This window comes from Euprymna scolopes, chromosome 10, assembly GCF_053919585.1.
Source record: "Euprymna scolopes isolate OS-2025 chromosome 10, ASM5391958v1, whole genome shotgun sequence".
NCBI lineage: Eukaryota > Metazoa > Mollusca > Cephalopoda > Sepiida > Sepiolidae > Euprymna > Euprymna scolopes.
The window spans coordinates 82,074,531-82,090,400 of NC_136491.1; the positions used below are offsets into that span (position 1 = coordinate 82,074,531).

Below are 15,870 nucleotides of genomic sequence, written 5' to 3' on the forward strand. Positions count from 1 at the left end.
TGTTTACAATTTGATTGAGATTGTCGGACTGACTTCCTCATCTTGGTTGTTATTGTCACAACGTTTCGGCCGTTTTGCCCTCCGGCCTTCGTCAGGTGTTTTGTATCGAACTAGGGAACCGTTTGTTAGGAGTCTCGAACCCAACCCTTTATTATTATTACGGGGGTACCGTGTTCGGACTCCAGCTAGGCTTTGGGACATAGTTGCTGATTCTCTGTTTTGAATGTTACTTTTTCACTGCCTTCGTTCAGGATTGAACTCAGCACCTTTGGGTAACTGTAAACTTTGATACAACATCTAGGACCACTTGGCCATATGTCACTAGGACAATTCTTGGTTGGTTTTTGTTAATGTTAAACCTATGTTGTTATTCAAGGTTTTCTCTCTCTATTTGGTTTGCTCAGTAGGTTGTTATGTCCGAGCATGTGAGCTGTTTCTTTAAGTTTTCTCACTTTCCAGTGGGTCTCTCTGTTTATTATTTTTACTTCATCCCAAAGGGGGCGATGGTCCCCCGTCTCCATCCAGACATGGTTGGCTATACCCGATTTTTCCGTCTCCCGTTTAGTTACCGTAATAATAATAAAGGGTTGGGTTCGAGACTCCTAACAAACGGTTCCCCAGTTCGACACAAAACACCTGACGAAGGCCGGAGGGCAAAACGGCCGAAACGTTGTGACAATAACAACCAAGATGAGGAAGTCAGTGCGACAATCTCAATCAATGAAAACACCTCATCTCAAAAATACAGACAATTATTAATTTGTTTACAATTTGTTTGCCATTTCTGTGTGTGAAGACCACAGTCAAACCAGTGTCGACCAAAATCTGTCCTTTTCTTTCTCCCTTCGGTCCAGGTCAGTTGGGGTCTTTATTCTTTTCTTGGTTCCAAATAACTTTTACGAAATGCAAGAACACTTTATTTTCTACCCATCTATACAATTTTAAAGTACTGAAACTGGAAGTTTATTTCAATATAAACTTTCATCATTGCTGTTTTTAAGTCTTTATGACAAAGTTAACAACTGAGAAATTTAAAATTACAAAAACAATCACAATTGAGAAATATCACCAAACCCATTAAAATTTAATTTTATACTGATCTGTATATTTTTTTGGACTAACTGAAACTGTTTAAAAGTTTTTCTTTATTTCAAAAATAAGTTACAGCATGTATTTAGCATTTTTATTTTAAAGCAAATTTTTAAATATTTTTTTTTTTTATTCTTATTGATTCCTAAAAAATCATTGCCACTTGGAGTCAATACGTGGGGCTATCATCACAGTACACCAGAAAGAAGCTTCAGCTGCTTCCCTGCATTGACTTAGTTCACAATACATTGTAGTCTACATTGCACTATTGTTGATTTTATAAAATTATTTATTATATGTAATGGCTTGAATTTAAGTTTAAAATGTAATAGTCAAGTATCATGGTTCCATTGTGCTCTAAACAGAAACATTCATTTCGAAAGCACCTCTGTCATATCAAAGAACCTATTGATTTTATATGTCAGGCCTTCTGGCTTGTTTGGTAATAAGATTTCTCAAATATACTTGTGATGTTAGCCAGTGTAAGGTGTTAACTTTGGTCAAAATAGTCTCTTCCTTTTTTCAGTGGATTATTTCGATTATCAATACTTATTGAAGACATTCTGATACAAAATTTATTAAGAACACTGCCAGATACATAAAATACCTTTGTGTATTATTTCATAAAACTTGTTCCAGACGTTTTTGAGTCAAAAGGGAACGAACTCACACAAAGTTCCTTTTATATAATATATCATATTTCTCTTAGTCTGCCTATCTATCCATTCTATTTTTTTCTCAGAAACTACTGGTCTAATCTAGCTGCAATTTTGTATGGACCTTTGTTATAATAAGGTGCAGTGAACTAAGTATTATACTATCCATTCGAAGTACAATTAGGAATCAATAGGAAATAGTATTTAATGCAAAAAAAAAAAAAAAAAATGCGATTTTTGCATTAAATACTATTTCCTATTAATTCCTAATTGTTCTTTGAATGGATAATATAATATGTTATAAAATTTTTAAGTTGCATTTTTAAATTAAGGTAAATAAATATTTATTCTAAATATTTTGATTATTCTTTAACATTTTAGCTGACAAAACGTTCTGGCTTGAATAATCGTCGATCAGCACACTTTCGGCATTTCCCACTTCCCTAACACCAAGTCAATGAGCTATAACTTTTGCCTAATTGTTACAAGATAAAATGTTTATATATATATATATATATATATATATATATATATATATATATATATATATATATATATATATATATACATATAATTTTATGCAGGGTACAAAATTTCATTATTGCAATCATGACAAGAAGATCCATTTTGATGTTCATGATTAAAAATGGAAAATAGAAAAAAAAAATTTAATGGGAGAGGCCAGATGATCAGTTTCACCCTCACTTTTCATAAACTGGATTGAGGGATTTACTTTTTTCTTAAATTTTATTAATAAAATCGAATGAAATGAGAGACAATACATTTAAATAAAATGGGAGGTGATACGCTTCAAAAAAGAAAAAAAAAAGTAAATCCCTAGATCCAGCTTTTAAAAATGAGGGCACAACCGGTCAGCTTGCCTCCCCCATTAAATTGTTTTTCTCTCTATCTCTCTCTCATTACCCACTTTTAATCATGAACATCAAAACGGGTCTTCTTGTCATGATTGCAGTAATATGTGTGTGTGTGTGTGTATATATATATATATATATATATATATATCACTGAAGGCCTTCAATGTTGATCCATCATCATGGGAGCAGACAGCTTTAGATAGAGCCAAGTGGCAGTGCCTTCAAATATGAAAGTTACTGAAAGGTTGCTGCAGAGAAGCGCAGAAAAGACAATGTTTTAAAGCCTTCGACATCTGCTATGATTTCCTGTTCCAACTGTAATAGAACTTTTCAAGCAAAGATTGAGCTTATCAGCCATATTCGTACTCACCAATGATGACTTTCCCCACCCTACCCTACCCTACCCTACAGGATGATCAGATGGTCCTTGTCGTTTTGACGGACGAACACACACACACACACACACACATATATATAGAAACATTGATAAAAAATTACTTTACATAAAGGGTATTTAAATATAGGGCAAAATGGTGGGATCTTTCTATTGATCCGGTAGATATCTCACTGCTGATGCTATTCTCTATCTATATAAGAGCCAGGTACGTCCAAGGATGGAATACTGTTGCCACATCTGGGCAGGAGCTGCTAGAAAGGACTTGGCCTGCCTTGATAAAGTTCAAAATAGACTTTGTAGCCTCGTAGGAGATGTCCTTTTCTCTTCCTTGCAACCTCTATCTTACAGAAGAGATGTTGCGAGTTTGTCTCTGATGTATCGTTATTTTCATGGAAGGTGTTCAACTGAACTTCAATCTATGGTCCCCCCTCGACAAACTTTCACAAGAAACACTCGTCTAGCTGTACACACTATCAATAATCCCCCCACTCTTTATCTGTGCCTAAACTTAAACGTAGATTCCATGAACAAAGCTTCTTTCTTAGAACTGCACGCCTGTGGAATTGTCTTCCGTTTTCCTGCTTTCCGGCTGACTACAATATGGTTGTGTTCAAGTCTAATGTAAATAAGTTCTTGATGAGCCGTTCTATATAAGTTATCAAATTTACCAAATTTTCATTACTAATGATTACTATATTGTCCAATGTCTACTGTACACTCTTTAACCCTTATCCCCCTTATCCTTGAGTGGCCTCTTGGCCTTGATAAGTGGTGACGCCTATGTAAAAAAAAAAAAAAAAAAAAAGTTATGAACAGCACATAGGGTCCAAGCAAAGGTGGGCTGAACTGCTAGTATATATATATATATAAACATTGATAAAAAATACTTTGCAGCAAATGCACAAACATTGTTCTGTTTGATAAGAACAATTAAACTCCTCCACATGCAGCTGGAAACATAAGCCAAGTTGTTGAAACTGATCCAGTAAAGTTGCTGCTGAATAGAAACAATTCAGTCTTGTCATATTTTTTACTTAAAAATGAAACAATATATTTTTACTGATTTGAATAACACACCCATCTGAAACGTGAATGTCTATATAGCTGAAGGTCTCAATTTTCAATCTCAAATGATATACCCTCTACTTTTCGTACCATCAAACACTTAAGGATTCAAATACACATTATTTACGACACACTAACAGATTTGATAGTATCTTGATATCAGAGAGTGATCGGAATACTTTTAAGAAACCATAGTTATTATAATAAGATTTTATGATAAAGGCATGCACTTAATCCACAATAGATAAAACCAAGACAGTTTTATATACTTTTATGCTAATGAGTCATCACTTACAAAGGTTCAAAAGCCACTCAAGACTTTTATTTTTAATAAACAAGTTACTGTGTTCATTAAGGCTCACAGGCTGCTCGGGCACGAGGGTTATTGAATTTGACATGTAGACAGTGAAACACAAAGGGAATTAGTAAAAACGGTTGTAACTAGTCAAAACTTGAGTATTTAAGAGAATGGCTCAAAAGTTTGTTTGCATTAGACTTGAAAGCAACAATGTTATAACCAGCCAGGAAGCAATCCAACAGATAAGCAGTTCAAGGGAATCAACTTTGTCTCTGAAGTTTCGCTTAGTTCTAGATACATAGTGGGAGAAAGGAGACTCTTTACAGTGATTGTAACAAGAAGAGTTTTTGCTGTGAATGTTTTATTGAGGTGAACCAGAAATTGGAGCTCAGTTGAGCATGTAACATGAAAATAAAACACCAGCAGATTGGGCTTATTGTAGTTTGTATTGGATTTTTTCTGCTTTTCCCCCCCCCCTTGCTATTATTCTCAATAGATTATTATTGCTTTTTCTCTTAACTTTGATTCAGCTCTGTTGAAAGAGGTGTTTCAAACTGGTTAGCTAGCGTGCATTCATTGTTTTCTTTTCTTCTTTTTTAGCAGACTGTTATTCTCATCTTTGTAGTTGTTTTGCTTTGCCACGTTTTGACCAACTAATTCTCTGGCCTGCTTGGGTAGGATTGAAACCATGGTGCAATAGATAAAGCCATGGAGTCTCTACGGTCCCAGGTGAACAGTCTGAAGATAGCGGTTTCAATACTATCCAAGCAGGCCAGAGGATTAGTTGACCAAAACGTGGTGAGACAACTATGGAAGGCAGTAATTACTGAGGATACAATTACAAGACTTAGCATTCCCATCCCCTCACAGTTAATCACCCGAATAAGGCCAGAGAATGAGTTGGCTGAAACATGGTGAAGAAAAAACAACACCTATGAAGATGAAGATAACAGTTTGCAAAAAAAAAAAAAAGAATGAATGCAAATTATGAAGCCTTGTCTCAAAAGATTAAAAAAATAAATAAATAAATGGTTAGCTAGCCTTTTACATTCTTCTATCATTTTAATTTATAATGCTTAGTAAAAAAAAGAAAAAGGTCTGTTCATTGCCATAATTTATGTCTATAACATCCAAGAAGAAATGAAACATTAAAGGAAAGGATTAATAGGAAAAACGTCAAGTTTTGTTTTATAAAACTTGTTTGACATTTACCATAACATTCACTTGTCTACAAACATCTGCTACAGTTTCGCTTTTCTCTTTTTTCCCAATGAAATTAAAAGGCTGTTTTTTTTAAGTATGAAACAATGGAAAATCGAGTCATTCATTTGTTTCAATTGTGTTGTTTCAGAATCTTATGTTTAATATTATCCGGTAATTAAACAAACAAAAGAAAGCTTTTTACATGGCAAATTAATCAACACATCTGCCCCCACAAATATTCTGTGTAATTGTAGAGAAATTGAGTTGGAATATCCTGACAATAAATAGTGCGTATTATTTGGATTATTCCGACTACTATTCTCATCTTTGATGCTGTTCTCACAATGTTTCTGCCAATATAACAACCAAATTTTTCTACTTGAGTTGAGTCAAATTTGGAAAACCGGCCAGAATTTTGAATGGAACCCATATTTAATCCACAAAGTTAGTTCACTCTTATTTTTTCAGTTATAGCCGGGCAGAAGTTTAAAGTATTTCATAATTGTATTCATAGTATCACCTGCATCAAGTGTAATGTATAGACCCTGTGATCATAGCGTAGTTTCTGTTAACTGTGGCAAGCGGGAGCAATGGTCAAAACATTATTATTATTGTTATTGTATTCTTATTAATTGATTTGAGCAACGGATACTCGCTGGATCAGTTATTATGATTAGAAGAATAAACAATTAAACTGGGGAATAAATGATTGACGTGTGAATCGCAAAAAGAATGTGAAAATAGAAAATAGATGTAAACATTCTTTTGGTTTTGAATAAACAAATAACTAGGTGGATTAGATAGGTATGAGACACGTAATTAGGTGACGTAAGAGAACATGTGATGTAGTTAGTTCTGGAGAGATTCAGAGAGTTGAGGATTGACCACCAGGGCAGACAGACGTCTGGACAAGGGTAGACCGACAGCTAGGAGCGGACTGTATGAACAAAAAATGTGGAAACTGCAGATCCCGTGAAAACCAATTGAGACAACTTTAATAAATTTATATTATAAAAATATAAAGAGTTGTTTTATGGTTTTCACAAAGAAGAACAGATGTCTCAATTGGCTTCATGGTTCGTCACGGAGCAGCGGGAAGATACAGATCTCTTCAAGAAAAAAGGTATGAAGCATATGTTATTCTTCTTACATATGAACTGTAAAAATATCCCATGTAATAAGTCTCATACAACATGATTCAAGTTACACGTCAATATCATGTCCTCTGGCTAACAACATACATACGATTTATACGTTTATTATCTGTCTGTTAAAAGAACAATATCTTACATCCACTAGATAACACATGACACGTTTTAATATATCATCTCCTCCAATATAAAACCAATATACAACACAAGGAATGAACCTTGAAATTTCAGGTTGTCACTTGGAATCGATTATTACTTACCACTTTCGTTGTGCCCTGGGTTCTGGCAAAGTTCAATCCTCAATACAGGCCATATTAAGAATACAACTACGAATTACTTAAATCTCCCTTGTTATGGCTAGCAAAATGATAGCAAGCTACGCTCATGAATTAAATTGTTCTGTTTAAAATTCTGTACAGATTCATAATTATGACAAGGCACATCTGAAGTAGACTGGAGATTGTATTGTCTGAAAAGTTGCGAGAATAACATCCAAAATAATAAACAGTATTACAGGTTGGTAGTAATCCAGACAAACACATTGGTATGATTAACAAAAGTATGTTACAGAAGTAGATATTTATTTGCTGCCCACATCAGCAAAATGTGACACAAGGCCGGAAAGTGGGAACCCCGCAGGCTCCCCTAAAGAAGGGGCACTCCTGCAATTTTAAAAATTGCCTGAGTAACCCCGTCGGCATTCCCCGGTCGGGGCGCCTCAGGCAGCAAGCAATAAACTTGCCCCACCGGAAAGCCCGGTGGCATGGCCTGGGAGGGTGGACCTCCTAGGTATTACCCAGGCGGTGTACCTCAGTCCAACAGGTGCTGGGCTGGTTCCCGGCCCCTCACCTGTTGGGTTGAGTGTCAAGTGACGAATCCTTGACTTGTACTACCCTGTCTCCCTGCAGCCGAAGCCGCTAGGAGACATCCCATCACAACAGAGTTGTAATGGGGGTATGTTACAGAAGTATACATCATGATTCTGGGGCCGTAACCGTGAGTAATTACTGCCAGGATGTTTAGATGCAATTTTATTTGTCTCTGGATGAGTCCATTATTCCTGAAATGAGTAGATCAGCTTGAAAACATCGAATAATCTAAATAATGCAAATTATCAATTGTAACTAAAATGATTCAAATAATAGGCAAGTAATAGAGAAACGTGAAGCAATAACGCAGCGGATAAAATACTCGGGGAAATTTAGTTGTAAAATGTTACACTCTTCTGAAGAGGAAGATTCCAGCAGCTCAAAAAATACAAAGGTCGAAGATTACATCAACTAAAACATTGTGCAAATAACATTTGATGAGAACAGTAATCTGAAGAATATAAATACAGAGTAGAATGATAAAATTGTTGCCCTACAAAAAACACTACAGATTTATTGAAATCAATTTCCGTAACTTGATTTTGTAGTAGAGCTGACATCTATTTAATGTAGCCGCCTTCAGCCTCAATCATCGCCTCAATACAGGTCCAGAACTGGGAGCATGCCTTTTCCACAAGCGCCGATGGGAGCTCTGTGAATACTCACCAGATGGTGGCGATCAGGTTGGCTTTGGTGTTGTGGAAGGTCATGTTGGTGATGTTCTCGACATATGACCAAATAAAGTAGTCCAGCGGGTTCGGGTCAAGAGAGAAGTGGGGGGTCCAGGGACAGTAGGGTACAAAGTCATAGTACTCCTTCTGAAGCCAAGACCGGGTCTCTTTAGACTTGTGGATCGGTGCTGAGTCCTAGTGCCACACCCAGGGTCTGCCAGCGGTTACCTGAATGTACCAGGGGATCACCACGCTCTCCACACATCCAGGTACACTTTGGTGTTGACTTTCATGTTTACTTCAAGGTTGTTCGATGCGTTGAGCTGTGCCCTCAAGCGTTTAATCATCCGGATTTGCATTTTGAGGGTGTTGGCAATGGTCCTGTTGTCATAACTTGGATCGGTATAGAGCAGGAGTTGTATAGTGGCGCATCTCCGATCTCGTTTGTTGAGCATTGTGCCAGTTTCAGACATAAAAGAAGACTCCTATCGCCCTTGGGATTTGTACACAGCTGGCCAACTAGTACATGGTCAGCAACAAATGAAGAAAACCGGTTTTTCATCAAATGGAAATGGAATCGCTTCTTTTTTTTTTTCTAGGGCGACAATTTTATCGTTTCACCCTGTATGAATAATCAATCCTCATCTCAAAAATTCAGAAGTGTTAAATATGTAACGAATACTTTTTGACATAAATGTAATTAAATTTTGTACATTTCACTAATTATTGTCTTCTCATCATAATTTTCTTAATAAAACTGACAATCCACCTATCTTGTTCACCCTTATCCTCAAGTAACTTTTGAACTTGACTTCAAGACACAATCAATGACTGGAACGTTGTCAAGATTCTTAAGTTTGGTAATATCCCGGAGAGATATGTAGATATCACTTTTTCAGTTATAGGCAAAAATCTGGAATTAGATGCCTCTGATCGCAAAGGGTAAAATTTGTAACAAAGTTCTTTGCAAAATGTTTGGCTTTTGCAAATGTTGAGGAAATCACTTCTTGTCTATCCATCTCCCTATAAAAGAGCACTCTGGATTGAATAAAAACATAGAACTCCAACCTCCAACGTAGACTCCTACTACCATGTCTTCTTCTCCAACATCAGGGGTCTACGTTCCAACCTTCCAGAGGTTGAAACTCAATTACAGGAGACGAAACCAGACATTCTTCCTAAGCGAAACTGGCATAAGGCCGGCCACTTCCCTTGACGAATTCATAATTAAAGGATACTCTAACTTAACATCTAAATCTGACCCCTAAGATCGCCATGGACATGGAATATGTGCCTACATTAAAGATGGCTTTCTGTGTGGCAGGGATATCTCTAGAGAAGACCCTAATTTACCTTACATGTGCTTCTGGGTTGCACTTGCTTACACCACTGCATTTATATTTGCTATCGCCCCCACAATAGCGGAGTTACTATCTTTAAGAGCATATCTGAAAAAATTGACCACATCCTGTCTGCTCATCCTTCAGCTAACATCCACATTTGTGGTGACTTCAATGTCCACAATGTGGAATGGCTGATCCACTCTAACAAGACAGATGATGAGGGGAGGTTCTGTCATGATTTTGCTTAAAGAGCTTTGTAAGTATGAGAGCAAGTTCTGCCAAAATCAAAACGCAAATTCCATGAACAAAGCTTCTTTCTTAGAAGTGCACGCCTGTGAAACTGTTCCGGTTGCCTGTTTCCCACCTAACTACAACCTGGATGTCATCAAGTCCAATGTAAACAAATTCCTGATGAAACGCCCCCCCCCTACCCTAAGTAAGACACTTTATCAAATCTCCAACACTAACGTACTGTACACACAATAACCCTTATCCTCGAGTGGCTTCCGGGCCTTGATAAATGGTAACTACCTTGTAAAAAAAAAAAACAAAAAAAAAAACTAAAATTGCCCTAATCAAGGATCTTTTCTTTTATTACCACTATGTGATTACTATTTTTCCTTTCTCTTTGCAAAACTCAATCATGTTCTGCAGAACCAAAAACAACACTTTTCCTCTACAAAACAACCAAACCAAACATCATGAATAAATATTTGAAGATATAAAGAACTTGAAGCATAAATTTTTTTTACCAAAATGACCGAATTTGTCATTAAATAACTTAAAAAGGGCTGATATGCCATAAAACAAAACGACCAAACCTTCTCTGACCAAATGCACAGCAGATACTACACACTAATCCCATCCCAAAGACTAAGAATTGTTCAAGTCATTTATAGGAATTAATGAGCCAATGCCAATTTTTCACAGAAAAAAAAGACAGGTTTGGTCTCATGGAGATAGGTTTCAACTTCTCAAAGGTTGGAACGCAGACGCTTATAATGTTGAAAAAGAAGACCTGGTAGTAGAAATATCTGTTACAGCAGAACACGACTAATGAGTAAATGTAAACGATTAAAACAAAAAAGCTGTCGCAGTTCCCATGTAAACTATTGTGTGGTCTAGACTCCATTCACCAAATGGCAATGCTGCAGTCCCAATATTTCACATCTGCTGATACGATAGCTTCCTTAAGAGTTACTTTAAGGTTTGGATTCTTGGACTCTTAGACAAAAGGAATAGGAGATAGGAGGTGGGGAAAAATGAGACAAGAAGTGATGGGAGGAGGGAAACAGAGTGAGGAAATGTATCAAACAAAAGTCTCTTATTATGTAAAATCCGAACTGTGCTGATATAATATTATTTAGAAAGCCTTTTTTAACATTGGTTGGGGTGAGCTTTTAATGTTATATTATAAACCCTTTTTAAGAATTCAAAACACGACAACCATTGGTGTAAGCAACAGTCCGATTTTTATTTCTCCTGTCGTTCTTGCTTATGGTAGATAGAGAGAGAGAGAAAGAGAGAATTATCGTGGCGTCCACTCAGTTGACAATCAAATCTCCAACTGCAATCTTTTTCTTTCTGTCACTTTTTCCTGTCAATCTTTTCAAAACATCCACGTAACCAGATTCCTTTCTGTTACATTTTTCATAACAATAACAAGGTTTGTTTATATTTGTGAGAAATATTGAAACAATTCCCGTTTAGCTTGTCAATTTCTGACATTTCATCTGCAGACGCGTGCCTCATTTTAATTCATGAACACACATACCCCTATACACATATATATACTAGCATGTCAACCCGTGTAACATTAATTATTCTTTACTTTAGCCTAACAATTCAATAAACAAAAGATACCGTAAAAATTAATGTTAACTTGAAAATCTCCTTTAAGAAATAACACCGTTTTTATTTTGCACAAGTACCTAATTCTCATTATCTGAAAACTGGGTCAGATCAGCACATTTTCATTTTATCTTCTTCATTTTATCTTATGTCAGAAAATTTTCATTCTAGCATTATATAGATTGTAATCTATACAACATAATCACGTAGATACACCCGTTCCCGTTTGATCACCAAAGTTAAACAATGTTAAGCCTGGTCAGTAGTAAAATGGGCGACCATTTGGGAGTTCCAGGTGACGTATGTGCTTTCCGCTTATCTTGACATTGTTTCCAGTTGTCTAGCAAATCTCCTTGCCACTGGATTGGTTGGAGATTGCGCAACCCTTGCCTCACAATTACAGGCACAGCTACTCCTACAGAGTATCAACTGTCTCTTGAGACTGAACAGAGGCTTCAATCAATTGTACAGTGAGGCTAAAGGTAGCAGATTGTTGCTAAAATGAAACATGTTAGAGAAATGTGCACTCTCTGCTCTAATCATACACTTTCTTTTGTTTTCAACCAGTGAAGGAGAGGTCCTTCTCGACTAAGGCAATCTTAATTTAATCCAGAATTCTCTTTTTTGGGGAGTTGGATTTTTCACACATTAAAAACATGACCTTTGGTCTGACTGTCATCATGGGAAGGCAAGTAAATAAGAAGGCATCAAAAAACTGTAAAAATCTTTTGTAAATATAGTGATAAAAATGTTGCCCTAACGAAAACAACATTTCAGCTTGTTTTAAAACTTTTATTGAAAAAAATCAATTCAGGTAACTTGATTATGTTGTAGAGCTGGCATCTATTCAATGTAGCCGCCTTCAGCCTCAATACTGGTCTGGAACTGGGAGCATGCCTTTCCCACAAGCGCCGGCAGCAGCTTGGCGAATACTTAGCAGATGGCAGCGATCAGAATGGCTTTGGTGTTGCGGGAGGTCATGTTGGTGATGTTCTCAACAGATGACTAAACAAATTAGTCAACCGGGTTCAGGTGAGGGGAAGAAGGGGACAAGTGAGAGAAGGGTACAAAGTCATAGCACTCCTTTTGAAGCCTGGGTTTCTTTGAACTTGTGTGCTGGCATTAATTCCTGCTGCTACATACAGGGTCTGCCAGCGGCCACCTGATTGCACTAGGGGATCACCAGACTCTTCAGCACATCCACGTACACTTTGGTGTTGACTTTCAAGCCGACTTTGAAGATCTGAAGTGGCATGATATGGCCCTCACTTGACACCTTTTAAAACTTTTATTGAAAAAAATCAATTCAGGTAGTTATGTAGTAGAGCTGACATCTATTTTTCAGCCTCAATTACCACCTTGATATGGGTGTGGAACCAGGAGCATGCCTTTTCCACAAGTGCCGGCGGAAGCTTGGCAAATACTGGCGGATGGCGGTGATCAGGCTGGCACGATGTAGTTCTCACTTGAAATCATACCAAAGACCATAACCGTGACAGAAAACTTTTTCATCACCCTGGCCACATCTGTTATTCGTGGAAATCCAGTGATGCATTTTTGAGGGTGTTGGCAATGGTCCTGTTGTCATAACTATGATTGGTAGAGAGCAGGAGTTGTACAGCGGTGCATCGCTAACCTCACTCATTGAACATTGTGTCACTTTCAGACATGATAGAAGGCTCCTATCACTGACCAACTAGTAAATGGTCTGAAACAAATTAGGAAAACCAGAAATGGAATCATGTAGTCTTTTCTAGGCGACAATTTTATCATTCAACCCTGTAGTCACATTTTTTTTTTTTTTTTTTTTTTTTTAAATATCTATTCACCTCCTCTGCAAGAAGCTAGACACATGGTCAGATGAGATTTGAAAACCAGGAAGTAGACTCTGGCCTAAAAAAAAAAACATGCATGAGCACCACCATTGGCACTTTGCTGTATGTGTGCTTCAGGTGATTAGCCAAAAAAAAAAAAAAAACTAACTGTTTATCAGAAAGCAGATATAGCCTGCAGCCAATCAGCAATAAAGCCACTGTCGAACCAACTGTCAAGAGCGTATTCCTAACTGGTATGAATAACACCTACTTGAGTATATACTATATTTGAAGAGATTATATGTTTGAAAGCTCCTAGGCACAACTTGCAGTCCACACTTAAAATGGAACAGTTAGATCAAATCCGTTAAGTCACTGAAAAAAATGATCTTGTCTCATCATCTACCTAACACTTACCTTGAGTGGCCTCCGGGCCCTGAAAAGTAGTGGCCTTCTAAGTAAAAATGATATGATCATTCCTAAAAGTACCTAACACCTGATGCGATTCTTTACCTATATGAGAGTTCCAAGACAGAATACTGCTGCAACATATAATAAATGTATTTTTACTTACAGGCCACTAAATACATATAGTAGTGTACAATGTCCTTTTTTAATTTTCTTATCAGTTTGTTCAAACTGGTGAATGTTTAGCATCTTACCAGATGCTAAACATTCACCAGCTATCTCATATTCTACCTGAGAGATCTTTTTAAGATTTAAACTGTCCTTTTAAGAGCAATTGTTTGAATCTCTCTTGCACTTGGTCCACCAGGTATATTTTCCACATAGTTTTTAAATTTCTTTTCCGCGTGTCCAGTTGCTTCTGTAATTACTGGAATGATATTGATCTTTCTAAGATTTCAAGTCATACATAAAACCATTTTTTTTTTTTTTTTTACATAGGAGTCTTATCAAAGCTCAGAGGCCTCTTAATAAGGGTTAATGATTGTACAGTAGTCAATGGGATAATATCGTAGTAATCATTAGTAGTGGAAATTTGGTAAATTGGATTACTTAAGGGGGATGGTTCAACAAGAATTTGTTTATGTTGGACTTGAAGATGACCAAATTGTAGTCAGTTGGAAAGCAGAAAAACAGAACAGAGTTTCATAGGCGTGCACTTCTAAGAAAGAAGCATTGTTCATGGAATCTACATTTAGGTTTAGGCACAGATAAAGAGTGGGAGAAATTTTGGATAATGGTTTCAGTTAGACGAGTGTTTTTTTTTTAAAGTTTGTTGAAGGGGGGGATGGATTGGAGCTCAGACGAGCACTTGCCATGAAAATAATGATAAAGCAGAGATAGGCTTGCAACATCTCTTCTTTTGGAAAGAGGTTGCAGAGAAGAGAAAAGGGCATCCTCCACAAGGCTACGAAGTCTATTTTGAACTTTGTCAAGGCAGGATAAGGTCTTTCTAGCAGTTCTTGCACAGATGTGGCGACAGTACTCCATCCTTGGACGTACCTGGCTTTTATATAGGTAGAGAATTGCATCAGCAATGAGATATCTACTGGAGCGGTAGAAGGATCCCACCATTTTTCCAGCGACCTTGGTAGCAGATTTGATGTACGTGTTCCCGGGATAAAGGTCAAGCCCAGAAGCTTGTCAAAATATGGAGCCTCCCCCAAGAGGAGAGCCATTCATTTCAATTGATGTCAGATGAGGATCATAGTGTTGATGATGTAAAGATAGAAGCTTGGTTTTAGATTCATTAAAAGTAACCACTTTTTTTCACTCTCAACTCTGTTTAATTCAGCATCATTGGAGACACTAAATTCCACGGAGGTTGATTCTTTCTCCTTCTTTCATATCACTATGTCAGGTTTAATAGCTCCGCTTTCTAGGTATTTATCTGTAAGAATTGTATAGTCATCGAATGTATGCTGAAGAAAAGGGTTCAAATATTTGGCATTACGAATCAAATAATAACTAAAACACTTATGTGAAATAGGTTTTATTTAATGACGATTTGATAAAATTCATACATTTTTCAGATATACGAAAGCCGAGATTAACCTGGAGGATAAAAAAAAAAAAAAAAATGTTTTCTCCTAGTTAATACCAGAAAAGACTCTAGGAAGTATTTTATACAATTCAGCCTTATAACAAAGGTTGAAATGTCTTCGTTAAACAAAAACAAAATTAGCAAAAATTTAATATCTGCCCATTAACTTTGTGTTAGAAAACATAAATTATCATTATTTTATCAACCATTTACATTTCAAGATACAAAACTAATGAGCAGAAATGTATAGTATTAAACAAAAAAAAAATATGTATTAATTCTGTGGTTTATCTAAAACCTTGACATCATTTCATTAAGAGCACTCTGCATTTTCTTCTGATATTTTGTGTATTTCTCATACTTCTAGTTGTAAACAGTAAATATAAATTTATATTATATACAATGGAATAAAATGTACAATGAAATAGTTTCATTAAATATGTCTCTGCTTTCAGATCATCACACACACATATTGAAATAAAATATGTATAATATACATTTATAAGCAAAATTACAATGCAATATTTTGTAAAATAAACAAATATTTATTTGTTTAAAATTAATATTTCGACGTAATATG

The 15,870-nt window shown here is 36.3% G+C and overlaps 1 protein-coding gene across 1 annotated transcript in view; it reads right to left on the reverse strand.

Annotated features, from left to right (window-relative positions):
* Positions 1-15,870, reverse strand: part of LOC145286120 (acetyl-CoA acetyltransferase A, mitochondrial-like) — a 152,921-nt gene that overhangs the window by 96,549 nt on the left and 40,502 nt on the right. The gene's annotated exons all lie outside the window — the stretch shown is intronic.